At 39.1% G+C, this 12,687-nt stretch overlaps 1 pseudogene; it reads left to right on the forward strand.

Annotated features, from left to right (window-relative positions):
* Positions 1-12,687, forward strand: part of LOC121942092 — a 223,479-nt pseudogene that overhangs the window by 175,230 nt on the left and 35,562 nt on the right.

A 12,687-nucleotide genomic window follows, 5' to 3' on the forward strand; every position in this document is an offset into this window, starting at 1 on the left:
CATTTTTGACTTTCCAACACAAATGAAAGAATATATGAGAAAAATTAAAGGAACACAATTCTCTTACAAAAGTGTAATTAAATTGTGTTACAAGCAAAATTTGCCAGTGCTGCAAAATTACTTCAATCTGTCATCAGGGTACCCGCGGGTCCTAAAAGTCTTAAAAAGCCTTGAATTTAATCGTTTTCAAAATAAGATCCCAAAAAGTCAAATTTGTTAACAAAGTCTTGAATTTCATACATGAAGGTCTTCAGTTTTGTTCCTGTTTCTTCACAGTGATGTTGGTCGTTACCCATTCTGCTGTGTTTTAGATGTTATAATCATACTGTCTTTGGTGGTTGCTGTTTTTACTCCAGAAGGGGCGATCACACCAAGACACAATACGGCAGGTGTGACCGCTCCAAAAATGCCTTGGAAGTGCATCTGGAAAAACAGCTGGAACACCTGTGGAGCGCGGCTGCGTGCTTATACTGCATGCACATGAAAAGTTGAAAATTTTAACTTTAATACGTGCCCAAAAACTGCCAGAAAAACGTGTCGCGCAGCAGCAAGAGAGGAGTGCCCATAGACTGTAAATAAAGATGGACAACGCGGCCCCACTTATTCCCGCTATGCTAAAGTGAGGTTAAAATATCCCGGATACAAGCAATGCCATCTTGTGAAGGCGATGTCATTGGGAGCCCTGCATCTGCGCAGTAGCGGGGAGTTCCTGCCCAAACACCTGTCCGACCAATTGTGGGCAGCATTGAATGTGAGTGCAAGGATTGGATGTCACAGCTGTCAATCATGGTAGAAAAGAGCCTTTTTAATAATTTCATAACTCAATAAAACCGAACTTATCATGCAAACAAACACTTGAACAAACACCAGGCTGGTGTGAACTACTTTCAGTGACAGAAACCATCTTTGGGAAAATTTTATTTTGCGTGTACTTTGAGTTTTTAGTTCAGCCTATGACCATTCATTAACATGGAGGGGCGGGTCTTAGGACCTATACTGCACTCAGACACCAGAGGGCGATCCAGATATGATACAGCACAGGTAAGAATAAAAGCAAACAATATATCTAAAAATGCAGTATACAAATGATGAAAATGATACAGACAAATAAACAGATGAGTTAAAAAAGGTGAATAGGTTAAATAAATAATAAAAAAGCAAGAAAACAACGGTCCTGTATTCAGCACAGATCTGACACCTGTCCGCCAGTTGTCATCACCGGCTCTCTGCGCTGTGAGTTGAGGAGACGGTGTTGGAGGTTCAGCACGGAGTTCCCGACAATACAAGACAATACCCTTATATTTGAGATTCATTGAATTTACTACAATTGTAGGATATTACCACAGAAATCCCTGTTATCTTCTGTCCGCTGTGACAGTAAATGCTGTACTCACTTGTTTCAGCTACCATGGTGCATTCATACTGCATTTATTCATCTCCGTGATGATCTGATCATGTTCAAATGATCAGCGGACGCACCGCATGCTGTTTATCAGCCGCAGTCGCCATTTTCCTACCATAAATACATGTATTGTGCAAGACAACAAGACCCTGTTTTGTTCATAGTTTCAATAAGTTAAAGTAAAACATGAAAACTCCTCAGCAGGAAGGATGGTTTATATCTCAAATGTTGGACTATTAAATATATAAATTTTTTAAAAATATATTTTTTTAATGGATTTCATGTAAAATTACAGTCATATCAGATTTGATTTGGGCTGATTTGATACTGGGTAGATGTTCAAATCCAGATGTGACAATTGTGTGCTTGGTAGATAGACTATAGGCTATATGAAGGCACATACGTAGAGCAGAGTCTCGCATCTGGTGACACCCACTGAAACACACTCACTTCACAGTTAGAGTTGATTTTTGCCATTTCTGATCCTAATCTACTTTATGCTGTTTGGTACTTTTTATAGCCTCAGCTTCAGCTTCATGTGAGGCCATTAAAAAGACTTTGGATTCTTAAACACTACAAATACACAGTTTTTTCACCAGTATTTACAAAAATATAGTCAGACAGTAAGTTAAGTTACTGTCTCATAAAGTTATTGTGTGTTGGATATTTCTATTGTGTTTTCACCTACTTACTAAGTTTCAGTTCAAATAGGAGCTTTTGTTGTGACCAAAAGGCATTATGTGAGGCCATTGGTTGGGACTCTTAATTCAACAAATTAGTACTTTTTTCATTTAATCTATCTAACCTCACAAAGCTGTATAAATCACTTAGAATGTCAAGTATTTGGTGAATAATTATTTCTAGGGCTAAAAGTGGACACTGATGGCCTTGAAGTTGGCATAAAAATGCATTTAAGGCAGTTGCAAAAAGATCTTAAAAAGTCTTAAATTTAAGCTTGAGGCCCTGGGGGTACTGGTCATACAAAAAAAAAAAAAAAACCTTGAAATGAGCATCTTGAATAAGAAAGAATAAGACAAAAATGCTGCATTAGTAGAATAAAAATATCTTGAAATATTTTGATTTATTTTATTTGAACAGATTGAAATGATATTGCTGCACTGGCAGTGACTTGTTTTGAGAACATTTGTGTCGTCCTCACAAAAAAAGAGATTACTTTTAGCAGTTTACAGACTACATGATTCATACCTGACTTGATTAAAGTGGCAAATTTTATAAAGTGGCCCAATATGCTCAGTAGTATTTTTTGTTACCAATTCTGCACCTCCTTTATTACGGAAAAAGCCTCTCTGTAACCTCTTACCACATTACTTTAATTGCTGAAGGTGTCTTTGTGTCCACAAGAAACAGAGGTGATTAAAACCTGTAGAAACACTGAGTAAAGCAGTGTCTTCAATGCTGTTCAGCTCGTCGCGGATTTCTGCCACTTCTAAGAAAAAATCCAGAGTATGGTGACTTTTACCAGGCAGTGAAAACAAAGCCTTTTTGCCCAACAGTGAGTTGAGTATCAGTATTAGATTAGATTCAAACAGCATGTCGCTAGAAGTCAAGGTTAACTGTCAAAAACATCACTGATAGCAGACCATGACTGTATCAGTGCCATTGCTGTGAGAGAAGGAGCAGAGTATTCCTTCTTTGTGAAATCAGAAAAATAGCACACTTTCCTCTTTGACGTTCCTCCCTCAGGCCTCGGGGGCGAAGAGAATTTTTAGGTCAACTTTTCTGTTTCCTCCTCTCGCCCCCCCTCCTTCCTTCATTCCTTCCTTCCACCCATCTCCACTCCTCATTGTCAGTGTGTGTATCTGTGTGTGGGTTTCTGTTTTTTTGTGCATAGTCTGTTATTTCAGTGAAGCATGGGGAGGGGTAATTTTCACCATCAGTGCCGTCTCCAGCAGCCTCCCTGTGTGTCTGACCTTGTGTCGATGGATTCACGGCCTGGATGCAGATTTGCATAAATTAATTGCCAGGAATGCAGATGGAGCACAAACAGGAGATGGAAATAAGGCTTTCACTCCCACTGAATACCCCTTTATCTCGCTCATCATCTAATTGGGGAGATCCATAAAATGAAGCTCGTTGCCGACGCTCCCACTCAAACACACATCAGCAGCTATGAACTGTGAATTAATTTTCAGATTTCAAAGAGTAGCTGGCACCAGCTTCCTGATCGTGGACTTGGTGGGTGCCGCAGTAAATGAGTAGCTTGTTAATGGAAGCTCTTCTCTGAAGTGTCTGACAGTGAGGAGAGTCTCCTCTTCATCATTAATGGAGCCTCGTTGTTTGCTTGCTGAATTCGACTCTTCCTCGAAATTAGTGAGGTAGATGCAGTGTGTGTGACTCTGAACAGCACACACACAACAGGCAGATTAGCACATACATAAAGATACAGTGATGAGGCTCTGATCAGCTGGTTTGTTTTGAAGAAGAAAAGGTGATTTTAAAATGTTTTGCATTTTACCTGGTGATATTTTGCACTTTTCTTGTTGTCAGAAAACCCAGTGAAAAGACCAAAACCAACAGTGAATGTATCTATTAACAAGTATTGTGTGTATATCACAGCCTGATCACCTTTTCCTCCATGCTGTAGAGCTCCATTGTTGTCCAAAAACTATTAAAAACATATCAGTGAGCCACATGACACTGGGTGACATGTTCCCTCATCACCATGAACACACACACTGTAGTTTATTTGGACTCAATCCCACACACACCGTCCTGCTGCCCGAAATACTCACTAGATCACCAAATGTGGATTAATCCATTGGTGAAAATATTGCCCAACAAATGCATTATTTCCTCCTGACTGAGCAGCCTATTCTCATTCTAAAGTTGTCAAAGACCGCTACTTTTTGCTTTTACTTGAAACACTGCCGGTAACAACGTAATATAGGGCACAAAGGTCCCTATAGGGCTGGTGGAAGAGGTGGTGGATAGATCCAACAAACACCAGACTTTCAACTGAGAGGTTGGTGCTTGCTTTCTATAGTGTAAGATAGCTGCCATAAAGATGTATGCATAATTAATCATTCTTATTTGTAATTTTAACAATTTCTATGTCAAAAAACTTGTTTTACACAAAATTCTGCTGTCATATACGTGAGTCTGTGAAATTGGGCTCAAGTTTGGATTGCTTGGATTGTTGTTTTATATGACTATGAATGTAAAATCTGGGAGTGCAAAGTCTTATGAATACAACTCACGTTTCTACGACTATGAAGTCTTCACTGTGAGCGCAAATCAATGTTTATGAGTACGAATGGAAAAGTGCTGAAATGATGTCACTGAGGTCACAGTCAGGTCGCAGGGAGAGTAATCGATCCGCGATTCTTCCAACTGCGCATGCGCATGCCCCAGAGGCAAACATGGAGCAGCTCCAGAGAAACATCACAGGTAATGTCAGTCATAACGTGCATTGCATATCCATCCATTATTTATTTCATAAAATCGAACTATACATTTCTTGGAGTCACAAACTTATTGCTTTAACTTGCAAGTTAAAGACATTTACATGCCAATGAAGCTATCTTAGTGCTATTGTTACTGGGATTAGAAGTTGGCCAGTGCTAAGTTATTTTAGTTAGTTAGTACTGAACTGCATGATGTGGAAATACCCCTCTAAATCCAGCAGACGACAGTCATCTGTCTTCTTCCTTCCAAAATGGAAACTGAGAGACTGTCATGACACAAGTTAGCCAGTTAGCACATTAAGAACACAATTGAATGTTGACAGAACAAAGTATATTTACTGTGTGCCAATCAACACCAACACAAAGCATCAGGAAAAACTTCTGCTAAAGAGTATAATGGCAGAAGAAAATCAGCCTTATCTCATATAACAGTTGTAACACAACCTCATTTCTTATCGTGTGCTGAGTTAAACAGCCATTCAGAGTGATTTCATTCACCATTTCACTGCTGCAGAAACAAGCCAACTAGCGTCAACGAGGGTAAACAGTGTGCGACACACAAGAGACACAGATGCTCATCAACACTGACTGACTGCCGACCATCGGCTTGGTGTGTCAGGGCCTTTAGCCATAACTGAACTACACCACAGTTGCATGACTTCTATGTCACCACCACAACAAGGCTGTGAAGCCATAATCAGCATGATGACATTGTGTAGTTTCATGTAGGCACTTGTCAGCAACCGCCTTTTTTAAGACACGTAAAATCTTCAAAATTCAAGAGTGGGGTATTTGTTGACGTATTTCATGTCATAGAGCAAAGTGTGAAAGTCTCTTGAGTTCTAGTCAACCACAGATCTTATATCAGGCTTCCAACCAAAAACCCATTCAAAAAACCCATTGACTGTGAGACAAGGGAACCAGGAGCGCTGAAATGCTAACAGATTTCTGGGTTTTAGGACTCATTCCTGCAGAACTGTATAAAACCATAAAGGGGGGCCCATTATAAAAATAGCCCCTCACTGCTGCTAGAGTTCAAAAGCTCCACCATAACATTTTAGATCTGATCAATTTTATTGTTCTATTGTTACAATACATTCTCATCCCAAGTCATCACATATTGCCACTTTACAGAAGACTTCGATGTTGACATATTATGCACTAGGCATCCTTTTGTGTCTGCTGTTGACGTTCTGGCATGTGGCTACCATGATGTCAACACAAGCACCTGGTGGGATTACGCTGCACACACTTATGTTAGGCAACGGCGATGCTTGCACGGATGGTTAGAATTAGGGGAAGGAGGAACATGAAAAGGTGAAGCAAAAAACCCATCACATTAAGATGGGAAGAGAGTACCAGACTCCCATATGAAAGTCCGGGGCTTGTTGGATCCATCCACCCCCCCTCCTGCCCGCCCAATAGGGACCATCATGCTCCTTATATTATATCATTACTGGCGTTGTTTCAACCTGATAGCATCCAGTAGATTATCATTTGGACGTGACAGGTTCCGTCCAGCTGCATTCTCAACTGATGTTGCCCGTCCGTGTATCATGCTGCCGCAACAGGTATCATAACGCAGCAAACAGTTCTGTCCGGGTGCATTTGGGTCGGCTCTTACTCCAACTGCAGTGCAAAAGCGGTGGTATTTGATGACCTGAGAATGTGCTGGAACTGTATTAAGAACATCAACATTCACACAGACTGCAGACACAATAGAGCAAAAATCAAGATAGAAAAAGAATTTAAAAAGTTCGATTTTTCAAAGCAGATACAAGAATGATTTTAGGTCCAGGTCTGAATATATTGTATTGTACAGTATTTTTGCCAAGTTTAAACAGATTAAACAAGGAAGCTATTTGGATATTTAAGTTATGAGTAAGTGAGAACATAACATACGTCCCATCACAGGTTTTTAAATTAAGTTGGTTAATGCACAACAGTGGTACAATCAGAAGAATTATCGCCACACTGGCAACTGAATAAAGAAACTAGAAAAAATAAAAAATAATATTGTGGATGAACATTTTCTCTATAAGATAAAGATAATTAGGAGACCTCAGCTGCATCATTAAATTTATGGACAGTTGGTTATGCAGCACAGACTTTCATTTTGTCACTTGTTACATTTTTGGCTTTTACAGTGAAGACGCTCAAAGAAACACAAAATACATTTTTACAGCATGATGGCTTATTGAGAGAAACAGGAAAGAAAAGAAGAAAGAAGCAATCAAAGTGATGGCAGTGATATTAAGGAACAAAATTACCACCATTACCACTTCATTTCACTTTTTTATGCCAACGTGGCAGCTGCAAAAGCTAATTTAAAGCCAGTGATGTCATCCGTGTGTGTGTGTGTGTGTGTGTGTGGGGGGGGGGGGGGGGGTAAAGAATATTTAATTATGATTTACTGTTTTCATTTTTCACTTCCAACAAAGCTGAATTGTCTATGGGCAATTAAATCCCAAAGTCTTCAAAGACATCAGGCGGCCTGTATGGTATTTGGTAAAAGTGTGCGTGTGCGTGTGTGTGCGTGCGTGTGTGTGTATGTGTGTGTAAGGAATGATCCAGAGAGAGACAAGGGAGAGAGAGGGAGGGAGATATGAAAAGTTAATGAAATGTAAATGAAAAATGGAAACGCTCATGAAGAGAAGAAAAGAGAAACTATGCTAATGAATTTTGCAGAGTATGTGCAGCTCTGTGTGTTTGTGTGTGTTTGTGTGCGTGTGCTGTATAATGCTGACACGTCAACTATTTATAGATATTGACTTAAATCCAGACTGCTGTTCATGTTTGAGTGTCAGTGGACGCTAACAAGAGGCTCTCCATATGTGATGGTGTGCATCCAAATGGGCAGATTTAAATCTAATTCTTTGAACCACAAGTGTTTGTGACATTATCATTCCATGATCACAGGTGTGGGTACAGAAAGCCACTACAGCAGCAATTCTCAAAGCCCCTGAAAATAAGACAGCATCAAAATAGAGCTTGTTTATAAAAAACGAAATGCCAGTGGAGGATCCCGCATGCCCTGACAGAGGTCCTAGCTAAGACCCTAATGTCCTAGAATCATACAAATGCCCTAATGTCCTAAAATCTTAGAACCATCCTAAAATGCTAGAGAAATCCTAAAATTTGAGAAACATACTAAAATTCGAGAAATGTCCTAAAAACCTAAAAATATCCTTAAATCCGGAAAATGCCCTGAAATCCTAAGAATGGATGGATGGATGGATGGATGGATGGATGGATGGATGGGTCATCAGCTTGAATAAAACTTTATATTTTTGTGTGTGTTAGTTTGCTTTGAAGGGTTCTAAAGTGCTTTACATCCTCCAGCCAGTGTTTATGAAAACGTCTTTTTCCACTGGAGGAGAATAAGTCGTGGAGTGAGCAGTGCAGAGGAGGCTACAACAGCTTATCTCAGTGATCTTTAAGTCTTCAGGCTTCGCCATGTATGACACTTAAGTGATAACATGTTGCAGAATTACAAATATGAATAATAGCTGCTCTAAGAATCCAACATAATCCATCAAAAAATATATGGGAAGAAAAAACATGAAGTCAAAGACTCTCTTTCCATTTTAAATCTATATCGTAGTCCAAGTAAAGGTTCAGCATGTAAGATTTAAGGGGATATATTGGCAGAAATGGTAAATAACATTCAGAACCCTGTTTTCTTTCTTTTTTTTGGTTAGTTTTCCACAGATACTGCGGTTGTTCCATCCTCCGCTATATCAGCTAATAACTGCATAGAACTCTCACTGATACTCTCAGGTACTCTCGGTTGTAGTGATTTTTTGTGCCGTAAACCTTAATTTCCCAGGATATTGACCCACGGTTTGTTTGTTTGTTTATTAAGATCCCCATTAGTTTCTTTTTTAGACAGTAGCTACTCTTCCTGGGGTCTCCATTATTCTCCTTTGCAATGTTTCATGTACAAGATTACAGTGGCAGACAGAGTTGCATCATGAAAGCCAGGCTTATAGGGAACCAGTCTAAACACTGATGGAGTCACTATTCCATAGCCATTAGATTCGTACAGTCAACACTTGTCATAATGAGTTAAAACAAAATCAAAAACTTAAATTTCCATTTTAACCCTTTGGAAACCTGCACAAATTGGCTTGATTTCTTTCCAAAACACAAAAGAAGGCAATGAGCACAGAAAGAAGACAAGGCCCAAAAATTATCAAGAAATTACATAACATTAATACAAAAGAATTACCTGAAAATTTGTTGTTTTTTTTTGTTTTTTTTTGTTTTTTTTAAGAAAACAAAAGGAAAAAAAGGAGAAAAAAACACAAAGCAAACAAGACTTGGAAACATTGTTTACAAAATGATTTGCAGTTATGATAATTACATAAATACCTTTTCCCTGAGCTTTTTCCCTTTTCTCCTCGTTGCCTTTTTTCCCATGGTTTTGAGCACAGGAATTGTGCTCAGGGTTCATTGGTTTAAATACCTGTGAAAGGTGTTTGAATGCAGCGGCAGAAAACTGATGTTGCTCCTGTTTCAAAGAAACTGGAAACAATCAAAGATTGGCTCAGCATACGTGGGTTGGAGGAATTGTGAGCCGTGAGAAAACTGAGCTTGTGAGACAAAAGGCTGCATGAGGACAATTTTAATTTGTCCCATCACAGACAAAAACAATCATAACATCATGTTTTCTCTTCTACACTGAAAACTTAAGCGGATGGATTCTCTGAATCAGTTGAAAGAACTCTGAGACAAAAACACAGAGAATACAGAGGGATGTTAGAAAAGTTTCCCCTCAGTCGTCTGTCCTCGTTTGAGTCACTTTTCTCTGCCTGAAATCAAATCACCTTCAGTCTACTCTGAGTTCACTTCTAAAACAACCACACAAAGACGTTTTGGGATCATGTGTGTACATGCTGTGTGTTGTTGTGTAGCAGAGTGTGTCATGCATTGTGTGAGCCGCTGTGTCCCTCACTTTCTTTTTCTTGTGCATTGATCTGACTCTGTGTGTGTTTGTGTAGATCGCGGTCGATCAGCGGTGCATCCTCCGGTCTGTCCACCAGTCCTCTCAGCAGTCCCAGGGTAAGTGTCTGTCCAACCCACGTGGCCATTGATTTCCCACAATGCACCTCACTGTTGTTCAGCTCACACACAAGATATCCATTCTCTTCAGCCTCTCAGCAGCGGCTCATACACACCACCACCGACTTCATTATGAGCCTGTGTGACATACAGTCCTGCCAGAATGAGATAATTAAAGAGTCTAAACTCTGAGATTCACAGCAAGTCATGATAGCTGGAAGCCATGTCAGAGTGAGCACACATTTTTGTCTGTCTGGTGTTATTTATATTTTTATAGACAACAGTACTTGACCAGCATAATTCTTGTTATATGGAATCTATAAGCAGTACATACAGGTACTATAGGTTGTAAACAAACCCAAATAACCCGCAGGGACTCTTTGGTGCATTTTTTGCACTTTCATTCTTCATTCTTTGATACTTTTGGCTGTGTTCTTGCATATGGCGTACATTTTGGCAAGATTGTGTATATTTGTTTCATCTTGGAATTTCCAGCTCAGCTCCTACTGTAAAAGTCTAAAATTCACAGTGAAAACAAAATCCACCCTATAAACCTTTTTGGGCATTAATGATGCAAAATATTGGTATGAGAATACTGATAAACAACAAAAGAAAGTAAAAAAATAAAAATTAACAAGGGAATCACCTGGGGTAAGTTCTTGAAAAAAAATATTATAACTCTGTAGTTTTAAATATGTAACTATGAAAATTATAAGTGTAGTTTTCCCTTAGCTTATCTTATCTTATCTTTTTTTTTTCTCAAGACATTTTCTCCAAGCTTTTTTTTAAATCTATTAATTTCTTGCATTTTTGGGAACATTTTACCAAGTTGCTCATTGCGTTTTCTTCCCCATATTTTGAAAACATATTTTGAAAAAAAAAAAAAGGGGGGGGGGGGGGGGGGGGTGGTACAAACGTGTAAATACTTGTGACAGGCATCTAAAAGTAACAAAAATAAAAAATAAAAAAAAGTGATGTTGAGAAGACAGGGTTGATTTTTTAAAAACAAAAAAGGAAAAAAGGCAATGAGCAATTTAGGAACAAAGTACCCCACAATGAACAAGAAATTAGCAAAAAGCTACAAATAACATACCTTAAAATTAGCACAAAAACAAATGAAGAAGAAAAATAAAAATAAAAACAAAAGCAAACAAGAAAATGATCTAAAAGTGCTTAAAAATAAGAATGATTCTAAAACATGATTTTCAGTTTGTAATAAAGATAATTTAAAATTAGTTTTCTGGACATTTTTACCTCGCTTTAAAAAAAAAAAGTTCTAAATCTACAAAATCAATTTGTAGGACATTTCTTGCCAAGTTGCTCCTTGCCTTTTTCACATTTATGAATTTTTAAATAATTAGAATAATTCCCAATTTTAAATACTCAATTTTATTTAGAAGGCCTTTAGACCTTCACATCACCTAAGGAAAAACTCCAGAAAAAGAACCCCTGTAATGGGGAGGAAAAAAAGAAAGAAACCTTCGGGAAGAGCAGCAGAGGATAATGAGGGATCCCTTTTCCAGGACGGACAGACACACAATAGATGTCGTAAATAACAATTGAAATACAATCATGAAAAAAAGGAAAGAGAAAGAGAGAGGGGGGAGAGGGGGAGAGAGGCACGGCAATAATGGAAACAGATGCATGTCATATTACAGTAATGATAGGTGTAAAATTACTAAATGCACTCTATGATAATAATGTGGGTGTTGATAGGAGTCTCATGTGTATATTAATAGTGGAGGCATGTTATAATAATGGCAGTAGAGGGTTGCATCAAGCACGATTATGGCATCGGCGCAACCAGGACCCACAACACAGGCGTAGCTTCAGACAGGACTACAGCAATGGCAAAACCAAGACCAAGATCAGGGCGAGCCAGGGGTACAGTATCAGTACAGCCACAGCACAACCGTGACCAAAGGCAGGGTCACAGCACCAGCACAGCTATCACCACGATCAAGCACAACCAAGATTGCAGCCAGGATCCGGGAAAACTATGAAACAAGGGAGCAGGAATGCTCCGGAGAGGCAACGGAGTGAGCGTAATGCAGTAAACAGACATGAGCGTTTTCAGATGGAGAGAGTAAGAGAAGGAAAAGGTGCTCAGTGTATCATAGAGAGTCCCCCGGCAGATTAAACCTATGTCAGCCTAACTATGGGCTGGTCCAGGCAACCTGAACCAGCCCTAATTATAAGCTTTATCAAAGAGGAAGGTCTTAAGTCTACCCTTAAAAGTGAAAACGGTGTCTGCCTCCCTGACCAAAACTGGAAGATGGTTCCATAAGAGAGGAGCATGGTAGCTGAAGGCTCTGGCTCCCATCCTACATTTGGAGACTTTGGGAACCACAAGTAACCCTGAGTTTTCAGACCGCAGTGATCTTGAGGGTTGGTAAGGAACTATGAGCTGTGACAGATAGGATGGAGCCTGACCATTTAGAGCTTTGTATGTAAGAAGGAGGATTTTAAATAAAAAAAAAAAAAGGATTTTACAGGGAGACAGTGCAACTAAGCTAAAACAGGAGAAATATGGTCCCTTTTCTTGGTTCCCGTTAGAATACGTGCAGCAGCATTCTAGATCAGTTGGAGAGACCTAAGAGGTTTGTTGGGGCAACTGAATAATAGGGAGTTACAGTAATCCAGCCTAGAGGTAAAAAAATGCGTGAACTGATTTTTCAGCATCTGTTTGAGACAGGATATGTCTCATTTTTGAGATGTTAGGCAAACGAAAGAAAGCAGTCCTAGAAGTTTGTTTTATATGGGAGGCAAAAGATAAATCATGATCAAATAAAACTC

Source organism: Plectropomus leopardus, chromosome 1, assembly GCF_008729295.1.
Source record: "Plectropomus leopardus isolate mb chromosome 1, YSFRI_Pleo_2.0, whole genome shotgun sequence".
Lineage (NCBI taxonomy): Eukaryota > Metazoa > Chordata > Actinopteri > Perciformes > Serranidae > Plectropomus > Plectropomus leopardus.